The sequence below is a fragment of the Tetranychus urticae genome, chromosome 3 (assembly GCF_039701765.1).
Source record: "Tetranychus urticae isolate SD_2017Ah chromosome 3, NJAU_TeUrti_SD_1.0, whole genome shotgun sequence".
Classification (NCBI taxonomy): Eukaryota; Metazoa; Arthropoda; class Arachnida; order Trombidiformes; family Tetranychidae; genus Tetranychus; species Tetranychus urticae.
Window position 1 is genome coordinate 16785899 of NC_142960.1, and position 12424 is coordinate 16798322.

Sequence of the window (12424 nt, forward strand, 5' to 3'; positions counted from 1 at the left end):
TTTAAACTTTGATTGATTTCGATTGAAAAATGTGTCATTTGTAACAATTATGTAAAAACATCACTTTTCGAGTTTCCGTAAAGTAAATGTTTAACCGCAGAAAAAGTTGTTTAACTTTGATTGATTACAACTTCGATCGATAGTTGCGAAAAGATGATCGAGATTCGAATCTGATTTTCCTTCGAAAATTTTCCTTCACTTATATCTTGAAAAATGGCGATTCGATTGAAACACGTTTTTTCGTCCTGTCAATAGTCGAGTCCTTGACTGATTATTGTTCATCAACTGTTATCCCAATAAACTGAATGTGATTTGAATGTTGATTTCATCGAATCTGTTATTCATTTTGTATTATAATTTATGCAAAGAGATAATTTTTCAAAATGAAAAATTGCAAGTTTGAACAGTTCAAGATGGTTCAACTGGCGAAAGATCAATGATGAAGACTATTCAAATTGAAACTTTTCTCAACTCTTAATTCCAACATTCCAATCAATCAAAATGCTTCAAGACACAGAAGATGTTAATACAAGTTCAGAAAATAATCATTTCTTCTTTCATCACTTTTCACTTTTCCATCATAATCATCATTTCCATGAAAACGTGAAAACATTAACATGAAAAAAACTCGAATTTGCATTTTAACAACTTCAATTATTCACTAATTAATTATCAATAAAAAAGCCTTTGTTTACCTCATTTTACGTCATTCCTCAACATTTACCTTTACTCAGTTTTCATTTTCCTTTTTCATTGATTAACCCAAAAATAGAATATATTTTTCGACTTTTTTGTCTATTCTTTTTTCGAACTTTGCTTCGTTTTCTGGTTTCATTAAAGGCCAGTTTAAATTGAATCAAAGAGCAAGGATGAAACGATATTAACTTTAATCAATCAAGACTTGGATTAACTTTATCTTGTTGCTTTGGATGTCAATCAAAATGTTGAGAAAAAAAATTTTCTTATTTTACGAAAATCTTTTCATTTTTTATTATCCAGTGAAAATAGTAATCTTGGAATTGGGATAACAGGGAGAACTGGAGATGGATGTGCTTTCATGATTATGTGGCAGTGTTGAAGGTTTTCTTGAAGTTCATTGGATTCGGGAAAAGGTCGACAGGCTCAAGTGAAAGGTGATCATGATTGACAGATAATTAGAGTTGGGTTGGGATGAAAGAGTGAAACTGATGGAAAGTGCAACTTTCATCAGCTTTCCTCTCTTGTTAGTCAAACAAATCTCGTTGACGAACAAAATATTAATTATTAATGAATCAAAAATGCTGGCGACTCGGCGTCATCCCAAATCTCATCAATAACATTGAATAAATTTCCATCTTTAAATCTTCTTTTCTTCAACTCAATCCATTTTCTGGTTTAGAAAAATTTCACTCGATTAAAGAGTAAAGTTGATTGATTCAAATAAACTCAGCATGATAATTTACAGAATATCATCAATTCTATTTTTATCCGTTTCAAGTGATTTTTCAATTTACTCTTGTTTCACTCAACTTACATAAATGATGTGAAAATCGAAAGCTTAATGACTGAAGCAGCTGTTGAGGTTTGCCTTAAATTAAGGTGAAAATCAGAGGAACAAGAAAAGAAGTGAGAAAAGTGCGCAAATTTGAATAATCCAAGAAAATGAAGAGAACGCATGAAAAGAACATTTTATCGATATTGATCTTTCGATTATTTTTGGACTGTCTATGAATATCACAAAATGAATTGCTATTTGCATTTCAAGGTTAACTTCTAGAGACAACAATATCTGCAAATAAAATCATTCATTTGAATATCTTTTGCTTTTCCATGAATCTTCAAAAATCATGAAAAAATATTTTCGAATTCATTCATGATGAAAACTCCAAAACCTTGAAAATCTCTGAAATCTTTGATAGTTGATACGCTTCACTTTCGAGGAATTTTCCGATTCGAATTTTTCGATTTTTCTTTTCAGTTCAGAAAGGTTATTATTCCTGTCGCAATGGAAAATGATGAATTTTGGAAGAATTTCATAGAGAAAAGTTCGATTTTCATAAAGACTTTGCAGAGTTTCGAATGAAAAAGTATCGATTTTATTCGTCAAGTTTTTGTTCTTCATGAGAAAAGTAATGGAAAATGATGATGTTGAAAATTTTGAAAATTTCGTGAAGAAAATTTTCGATGTTTAGAGTTTTGAACAAAAAGTACAAACTGATGTTTCGGTGTAATTACAGTTTTGCATTTAATCTTGTAAATTGACGATAGAATGGTTAATGACGAAAAGATCAATTAACTTGAAGAATGGGTAAAGAAATGCTCATGTTAATGATAGACTCTGAATGAAGAGACACGGTGAAAATATGAATAATTGAAGCGCAACTATTTGATGAACATTCATCAACTTGTTTGTACTTGAATGGGTTGAAAATGAAAAATTTACATGGAAAAAAACTCGGAATAATTGTTGCACTCTTTGTTGAGCATCATGAAAGGTTATTTGTTTTGCTAACCCAAACAAGCAAGAAACAATTTCCAGCTTCAAGTAAAAGTAAAATGTTTCAATGAACTGGGCCGTTGATGGTAATTTAACTTTTCACTTGATGATAAAATAAGACCATAATAACCACAGGAAAAGGAGGAAAAAACACAAATAAAAAAGATAAATCTTTATTTAATGTTTTCTCTGCTTTTCTTGCATCAAAATTGAGGATAAAAAAAGGGAAAACAATAAGAATAAGAAATGTGATAACATAAGATATAATCTTCACTCCCAGTAACATTCAACACGATAACATTTTTCATTCCCTAAGGGTTGTTATTTACAAATGCTAACATTAAAAGTAAGTTTCATTTTTAATGTATTAAAACGTTTCCCTTGTCATCTTTTCATCAACTATTTCATCATTCATTTTAATCTTCATCATTTCAACATTCATTATTTAAGTTGAGCGGCAAGTTTCGGGTTGCAATAAGCAATTCAACTTCCAATTGACTAACCAAAATTGTTTGCTAATGGTTCGGCGAAAAAACAAGAGAAATTCAATTCGAAATATTGACCATTTAATGCTTTCACCTTTTTTAAATACCAGAGTTAGTATCTATTGATCCAACATTCAAATATTTAAACCTACATTTCAATCGGTCAATAAATTTGAAAACAGAATCATCATGAAATAAATTATGAAAAGGGATCCTTTCTTAGTATATAGTACATTGAAGGTGATTTGTTTTTACCTTCGAACAACATCTGAAAGACTTTCCGATAGCGCACATTTTATTGAATAATTTGTTAAGAAAAGTCAAAAGATTCGAGAATTTTCAGAAAATGACCTTGAATGACCTTGATATTTATGCTATGTTGAAATGTTATCAAAAACAAAAGTGCACAACACCGGGGTATCCCAAGTACTAAGTCGTGCTGAAACTGCTTAATTTCGGAGATCTTGTGCTTTCAGTCTGGTATGGTCGTAGTAATGTTACGATTCGATTTTCAAATCGATCAGATCGATTTTTTTCACTCTAAATGATCGATATAAACCCTATCGATCAATCGATTTCTGCAAGTGAGTGCTTTCAGATGATACTTTTGTATTGAAAATGTCAAGGAAAAGTGTTTTTGACAATATTGTTTTCTGATATAAATGTTTTTGAAAAATCGAAAATTAATCGATTTCTGAAGAAAATCAATCTCAGTATAAATCGGAAATTAAAAATTGCTAGTTTGAACTATCCAGTAAAAATAATAAAAATTTATTTTCCACTCGAACATCTAAAATTGTCTTTATAAACAGAACTCAAGATTCATTGAAATATAGCCGTAGCTGGTGATATAATGATGAAAGTTTCAAATGTTGAATTTTCAGTTTTGAGCAAGAAAAGACAAAATATTTGGAAAAATCGTTCTGAATTCAATTGCTTTTAAACATGTTGAACTTTTCCTAATCAAACCTTAAAAAACGTTAACTAGTTGAGTTATAATGAATCCTGAAATGTTGTGTGCAATAAATTTACTCTCAACATGGTTACATGACAATATCTGTATACAACGCGTTTATCGTTTTTTGTTGTTGTCCCTTTATTATCCTCTCATTATTGCCATTATTATCGTCATTATTATTGTTATTATTAATATAATCGTGACAAAAGATAATCACTCAGATAATATTACACAACTGTGATGGGCACAGAATAATAGTGACCATTTTAATGATAATTGATAATCAAAGAGCGATAAAGTAAAATTAGCTAAAAGTGTTCGAAAGTGATATTCGTGTTAAGGGAAGCAGCAAAAAGTAATATCTCGTTATTTGTGAGAAACTTGAAATCAATTGTTATTTTTGTTGCTTTACTTTGTGAATATTTTATCGACTAAATTGAGCAAATAATATTTTCTTTTCCTCTTTCATGATACAGAACTTTTATCTGTTACACAGTCTTTCGATGCTACAGTTAACAAAATAATTGTTCAACAATTAATTATTTATTTAAAGCAATGTTTTCCATCTAATCACATTCGCTCAGTTTTTTTGTTTCATTTCTTGTTCCATGTTTTTCAATCAACTTTCCATTCTCAACATTTCAATATCATGCTATCGATTTTATTCACAGTCAAAATGTGATTCTTTGTTAATAATTTAACTGATAACATTGAGTTAATCAGTTTAGTTTAACCTCATTTTCCAAGTGGTTTTCAGCAGTCTCATGAGAAAAGAGAATCTCGCCTGATTTCTCAGCTTGATGAGTTCATGATGTGTTGAATCAATGAGTGTGACAATATTGAATGAACATAAAGTGTGCAAAAAGGAAGAGCAAAGATTCAAAGAGTAATTATATTTATATCGATTCGAGTGTTAAAAGAAGCGAAAAGATGAACACTTTTTTTCTAGCGTCAAATCAACTCGATTAGCCATGAATCGAAATTCAGAAAATTGAACTTCTTTTTGTTTAAGATTATTGAACCATTTCGAAGTTACTATTAATTTTGCATTTTTCATCATTGACACAACTGTGACTGCGACTATTTAGCAAATGATTGATGGAAATTTCAAGCCATGGGAAAATATTGATGGAACGTCTTTTATCTGATATTCATTATCTTTATTCCAATTTGACCTTCATTTTTATTTTCAAAATTTTCTTTTTTTCTATTCTTTATTCAGTTGCGAAATTCAACATTTACTTTACATGAACTTGAATAAAATGCAAGATTAAAAAATAGATTATCAAATTTTCCATGAAAACACTAAAAATAGATTCACTTTGTTGATCGAAAGTTGAAATGTTTTCTTCTCTTGTTATCAATGGAAAATCAGTGAACATTAAAAGTCGACTCAATATTGATAAATGTTTAGTTCATGTTTAGTTCTGAAGGGAAAATCGATAAAGTCCATTCATGAATCATGCAATTTACGTGTTAACAAAAGATGTTGACTGCATTTTAATTGCAATTTTCAAGTTGAATTAACAAGCAAAAGACTGACCTAAAATTTATTTCAATGTTATCTTATGTTCATGATCATTGAACTTTAAATCAAGTGCGCAGCTTCTCAACTGAAAGAGTTCATTTTACGTGCTTAACTCGACTCTTACAAGAATCATCTTTCAATTAAAGAGTTGAATGAAAAGTTGAATTTCAGTGTAAAAACATCAAAATGTTTACAATTGCAGAATTGAAACAAAATAGCAAAAAGCAAAACTCGAAAAACTCCATTTTCTAGCAAAAATTGAATCGAAACTCTTTTGACCATAAAAATGGCAATTTTGATGAAACGTTTCTGACGAATCGAAAACAAAATTTTCTCGAAATGGAAATTAATTTATGATCGAAAATATTTTCGATTAAAATTCAAGAATATATTCTCGTCTAAACTCATTATTAGTTTTCGTCAAGAGAACGATAAAAATATATCGATTGATATTGAGTCCAAGGCAGTTCTTTATGGACCATTAATTTGAAGTTTTTGTCGATTTTTTAGCTTTTCATTTGGATTTCGCTTTAAATGAACAATTAAAAGATTAAATGGCAAATCAATTGTTGATTAAACTTTGATATTTGATAATTGATTGAACATGGTTCGACGACAATAAAAGATGATTTATCAATGAAATTTTCATTGTTATTCAGTTTAACGACTTTGACGGAAAAGATAATTAAATCTTTAGAAGCGATTATTCATAAATCATCAAATTAAAACGTTACAGTTGAATGTTAATCAAAAGAGCAACCAATCGATAGAAGAATTAAAGATTCAGTGAAAATTTGCTTTTGAATTGTTCAACATGGAAATTCATGAATTCTGCAATCTATTGAATTGAAAAATTTCAAGCTTCCAATTGAACTGATAGAGCGTGAATGAGTGCGCAAACTGCCATTCAAAGTTATTCGAGGTGAAATATTGATATAAATATTGTTCAATAATCTGGCAAATCTGAAAGTTGATTTAAAATGTCGATTTTTTGGAGTAAATTGCAATTCTCTCCCAAAATTGAGTTTCTTTGATTGACAAAAGATTAGTCAATAAACTGGATTGATTAATAAACTTTTGTAAACATTTGAGTAAATGAATGATTTTGATTGAGTTAAATGGCGACACAAATGTCGGTCAAAAGGTTCAATCATTTAAATGGCATAATAAAATGAATTAATGATGATAAATGAGTTTCCTCAATTGTAACATTTGATTGACTTTACAGTAAATCTGTTTAAATTAGTTGACCAATTGTGTCAAGCAGCATGTAACAACATTTTGTTTTTCCTGTTCAAAGTAACAGTTGAAGGTTTAACACTCAACTTGAGTCTAATAATTTCAGTCAACAACTTGATTGGTTGAATCGCCAATGAAAAGTGCAAGATCAATAAACGAAAGCAATATTATCATTATCATAAGAATCATCAGTTAACACCATAATCATCATCAGTGTCCAAAAAGCTATTCTTGTTTCTCCTCATTTTCGGTTGATTTTTTTGTTCTTCTTCTTCCTCTTTTTCATGTAACTTTTTATTTGATCATCAAATGATATTATTAGTCAAAAGGGAGTCAAAAGAGAGAAAGTAGAAAATGAGAGAAAAAAGAAAAGAAGAAGAAGAAAAAAACAGTTTCCATGATGATGATGAGAAACTAGGATGACAGAGTAAACACAATATGATGAAACAAGGATGCAAACCTCAGCAGGAAAAAGATGTGAAGATGCGAATGAACATTTAACATGGCGTCCATTATGGTCCACCAAGTCTTTTCCTGTGATTAACTTTATGTTTACAAAGCACTTTAGCCAATAGTAGAAGAAGAAAAAACAATATCTTCTTTATCTTCTTCATCTTCCCTTCGTCCCTCTTTTCCCTCCGTCTTTGGGCCTTTCATCAACTGTAACCAACCCAAGACACTGAGGCAACTAGGTTGCCCTACAAGTCGCCTACAAGTCGAGCAATTGTTAAACTTGACTATCTTTTAAAATCAATAACAACAGGAAAGAGATGAATTATGATGGAAATTCAAGGTTCTTATCAATTAAGCTGATTAAAAGTGTATGTCATTTGATTCAGCTTGAAAAGATGAAGGATGAAGGTGATGTTGAGAAATGGATGAAAAGACAAAAGATGATGAAGATGCATTTTTCGCTCTTCTCTTGGTCTTCATTGATTATCAACTATTTTTAATCTTTAACGCTTTTACAAGGTTTCTATTTATACATTATGGCGAGTTGAAACAAAAGAAGAGCTCAGTTCAAGTGAACCATGAATTTGGCAGAAATGAGTCTCCAAATGCTCTCATCATCATAATTATCTTCAGACTTTTTTTGTTTCTCTTGGTAAGTAATACATTGGTAAGGTCCAATGTTGAGCTACTTTTTTCATTCTCTTCTTGAGAAAATTTCACTTTTCAATTCATGATAATTCGGAAAATTTACTCGTCAAATGAGACTTTGATTGTTCATCTTCTTGGCATGGAACAAATTGGGAATCGAAAAAAGATGAATCCATTTTTTCGACATTTTCTCTTCTTCGCCTTTGAAAGTAGAAAATGATGAAATTCGCCTTTTCACTGGTGAATAATTTCATGATAAATATATCAATGTTAATAACAAATGTGCTGTCAAGTAATTAAGAAGATATCAAGGAATGAAAAATGGTTCCAGTTAGGCCTTGGAGTGTGTTAACAGTTTAATGTCAACAATTTGTTTCATTCATTTGTTTCAAGTGAATAGAGAAGAGAGAAATAAAAATGTTGAAGAAGAGGAACAAGAATAAAATCTGTTTTTGGGTTGAAACAAACTCTGGCTAACTAGTGATATAAGATTGAAAATAATTGGACAACAGGGAATGATAAGTTCTCGGGAGAATTAAAAGTCAAGGAATGGAGTGAAAAGAGTTGACTTGAGAAGAGGAAAGATGCGAGTTTAACTGCCTTTAATGGCACTCAATTTTGAGGCCAAAAAAAAGTTACAATTGTTATCATTGGCTTTAAGATGTAATAAAGGTTTGTTATGATCAGTTTAATGTAATCTTGCGATTGAATCTTGTCAACATTATAATGCAATTATAGTCAAGAGTTGCAATGAAAAAAAATGAATTCAACTTTTTCTTCTCTAATGATCATAATTAAAGCAATTCAAATGATCAGATGAAATGAGGCTATTAATAAGACTAATTTTCAGCTCTTCATTTTTCATGAAACGTTCAATACTTCTTTGGATGTAACTTTAGAAAATGTTTCTGGAAAGATTTTTCGTTTTTTTTCTTCTTTTGTAAAAATCTGAATCTCAAAATTCAATGTTGTGATTGAAATAAATGTATTCCCAGGCGTCAACTTGATTGCTTTGAAAAGTACATTTATTTGGACAATTAGTCTTTAAACTGCCGGAAGGGATAAAAGTCACTCTTTGCTTTTGTAACCTTGTTAGATGCTTGTGATTAAAGGTTAACTGTTTTTGGTAAACCGATGAATAAATCCATTTTGATTGTCTTCCTTACTATTGACCTTTAATCAAGTCAAAACGTGTAAATGTCCAACAATTGAAACTTATGTTTGGAGTTGCAATCCATCAACAAACAGGATCAATTAGCAACTTGATTTTATCATATAAAACATTCGAAAAAGATTCTCGTGTTAGATTAAAAGATTGATTTCAATCTATTTTCGAACATCTATTTTCATGATTGACGAATCTTTGTGCAAATAACTTAACAGAAGCATTAAAAGATTGGACAGAAAAGTTTGTATTTTAGGATTTTTAGCTCATAATACTAAAGCAAACTCGAAAAGCGAAATTTCGATTGCTCAGAATTTTCAAATTCGAATGCAAACTCATTTGACTTTTGATTCCAGTTTGCATCGAAATGAATGTTCGTTCATCTTTAATTGGTTGGAATCGAAATTCTTTCGAGATGAAATGAAACAATTGTTTTCTGTTCGACATTAACTGTGCAAGTTTGAGTCAATCATTTTTCAAGTTGAATTTTGGGTGAATCACAACGTTTATTTTGTACACAGATTGTTGGACCATTTATTCAACTAACTCATCAAACAAGGGATAAATCAATAAGAATGATGAAAAGTAAGTTGAAGTAACAAACTTTCGACAGCAACAATAACAACATAACCGTTAATCAAAAATGAACGCCTTTTCAAGTTACCTTCTTCTTCTGATCATCATTTTTCCCTCTCACCATTCAACTCACCTTATCAGTTAAATATGTTATCATTAATATCATGCACTGAGTTATTACAATAACGTCAAGGTTGAAAATAATAAGAAACGGGAAAAGGCACAATAAACACGATTCCTATTTATTTATACAAGTTTATTAACTTTTATTTTCTGTTTCATTCCTTTCTTCTTCAAATCATTACCAAATCACAAATCATTTGTAAGATTTCCATTTATCAAGTATAACATTTCTCAAGCCCGGAATGAACAAAATCGTCAACATAAATGAATCAAAAACAGTTCGAGTGAAGAGACCAACCATTGTTGGTTAAAGTTGAATAGCTTTAAGCGCAACGCTTTTCCATGCAACCTTTCGAACCCAATTGATTAACCGATTTTCCCCTTCGAATCAATTCAGAAAATTCTACAGAAATCATTCTAATACTAATCCTGCTCATCATCAATATCATGCAACATTCAAAATGCAAATTAAATGTTTACTAATTGAGTCAACATTAAAGGTTCGATTTTTGCTCTTTTCAAGTTCAAGGCAAAGAAACGAATGTTAAGTGAAGAAGATTCATTTCAGTCCAGAATTTCCACTGTAATCTGTGAGTGCAATTTCACAGTCAACAGAATAACGTTTAATTCAGATAACTAAATGCTCGGCCTGAAATGAGTCAAGCAAAAAATTCTTCATTTGATTTTTTCTCTCATCAACGGTACTGAACAAGTGTAACATTTCATCAGTTTCATCCTCAATAAGAATAATAATTTGCTCATTACTTTTCTTCTTCTTTTCATTTTCCTCTTTCACTTGATTCTCTTTTAGCTTCACCCTGCTTTCAGGTTCCTCTGTGAGTCAAACAAAAGTCAAGTTTACCATTGATTGAGTAAACTTGGTTAATTTTTGTTCATCCATTTAATGTGTTGTTGATAGTTGCCAGAGAAGTGAAAAAAAAGAGTTTACCGAGAAGAGCTGGAAATGTTAAACTTTGAGTTGTTCAGTTTTTATCACAGATTCTCAGAGGAAACAGAAGTGTCTCTTTTTCATCAACATCATCACCATCAACGGAAGATGCAGTTGAAATGAGTAACATCAGGAAGAGCAGCAGCAAAAAATACTATTCAAGCAAGCAAGAAAATCTCTTTGTTTGATTGTCTACAATCAATGAGTTTTGGCTTTCAACTCGAGAAGATGAAACAAACACTTTCGCATCTATTAATAAAACGCTGAAAGAGATTGAAAATGAATTGAAGATGAAAATTTATTCCCATCAAGGTTAACGAAATATGAAAGTCGCAAACATTTTACTATGAAAAATAACCATGTAATCAATGGTGATGGGAAAATGTCACTTTTTTCATTCTCGTCACTTTAACAAGCTCATCTTTAACTTGCAATTTAAAAAAGTTAACATTAAGTGAACAAAATTGTCATAATTACGTATGTTCTCAATGTTCACCTTCAGATTTCATATCCCGAATACAAATCTAAAGTTATCATCGAAATCTCTTGTCAGAGTTTTGTTACAATAACGCAATAATAATAATAACGCCATGATAAAAAAAGTCTTTCAGTCAACTTAAAGATTTGGAGTTAGCTCAACTTCAAGGCCCATATTGCGACTTAAATCGATGTTGAGGAATCGTCAACAAGAGATGGTTACATTCAAGAATAATGCGATCTAAGATTTGCAGAAAACAGTCTTTGAACATAACAACATTTAATGCTGATAGAGAGCTCAACAGTGCATCAAACGAGACAAGTTTCCAGCCTCATCAAGGTCCATTCGACTAAATTATCAGAAATGCATTTTTTATCCTAACTGTTCATTGTTTTTCTCGGTGACTAGGAATGAGAATGCTTTTTGAACGATTTTTTCGGAGACTCGTTTATTTAGAAACGATAGTGCACGATCAAGGAAGAAATTTATTAATGAGAGAAAAAAATGAGCATTACAGCAGGTTAAGGTTCATTAAAAGTCATATTGATTTAAATTGATTCAGCAATTAGTAACAAACTTTAGCGGTCGGACTTACGATGAATTTAAAATTAATTCAATGACTTTAATCTTGAGATGAGACTGTACCATCAGCTTCAACTTGGTCGAGTTAACTCTGGCTTTAACTTGATAAATTGAAAGGACAATGGGTTAATCTTGTTCGTCCACTTTAATTAACTCACCCATCAACAAGTTTACTTTGAAAACTTTGCACTTTACTTAAGGTTGATGGTTTCAATGATGAAAGTGTTGATGAAATGATGATGATGAACTAAAATTGATGCATGACATTGACTTAATTGGCTGTTATTCTTGCATTCATAAAGTCAATTGTTCATCTGTTTTCAGCCTCTCAGCATTTTACGTTTCGCGATATTTCATTTACGTCAATGAGATGAAGCTGAAATGAAACTTTGAAAGCAATCCAAGAACTTGAAGCAAAATAAAAATGATAATTCTTAAAACAAAGAGAAAACTTTGTCAAAGAAGTCGACTTTTCGATAATCGATTAAATTTCTAAATGAAATGGTCATCAGAAAACTTCTTCAAGATTAAGTTTAAAATTAATAGAAATGATAATCTTTGGCAAGTTACAGTCGAAACAATTGAAAGTTGAATCGTTTAAAATAGAATCAGATTAAAAGATTATGAGATGGAAAAGGAAATTATCAAAAATAGATGAAAAGTTCGGTTGAATCTTGAAGCAAACAAAAGCTTAGTTAACAAGTTTTATGGTTACAATTTCATGGGGAAAGATGATTCGTGTTAAGGATGATGAAAGTTGTTGA

The 12424-nt window shown here is 30.5% G+C and overlaps 1 protein-coding gene across 2 annotated transcripts in view; it reads right to left on the minus strand.

Moving 5' to 3' along the window:
• The window catches only part of LOC107363296 (RNA-binding protein Musashi homolog Rbp6), a 60711-nt gene that overhangs the window by 21296 nt on the left and 26991 nt on the right, over positions 1-12424 (minus strand). The gene's annotated exons all lie outside the window — the stretch shown is intronic.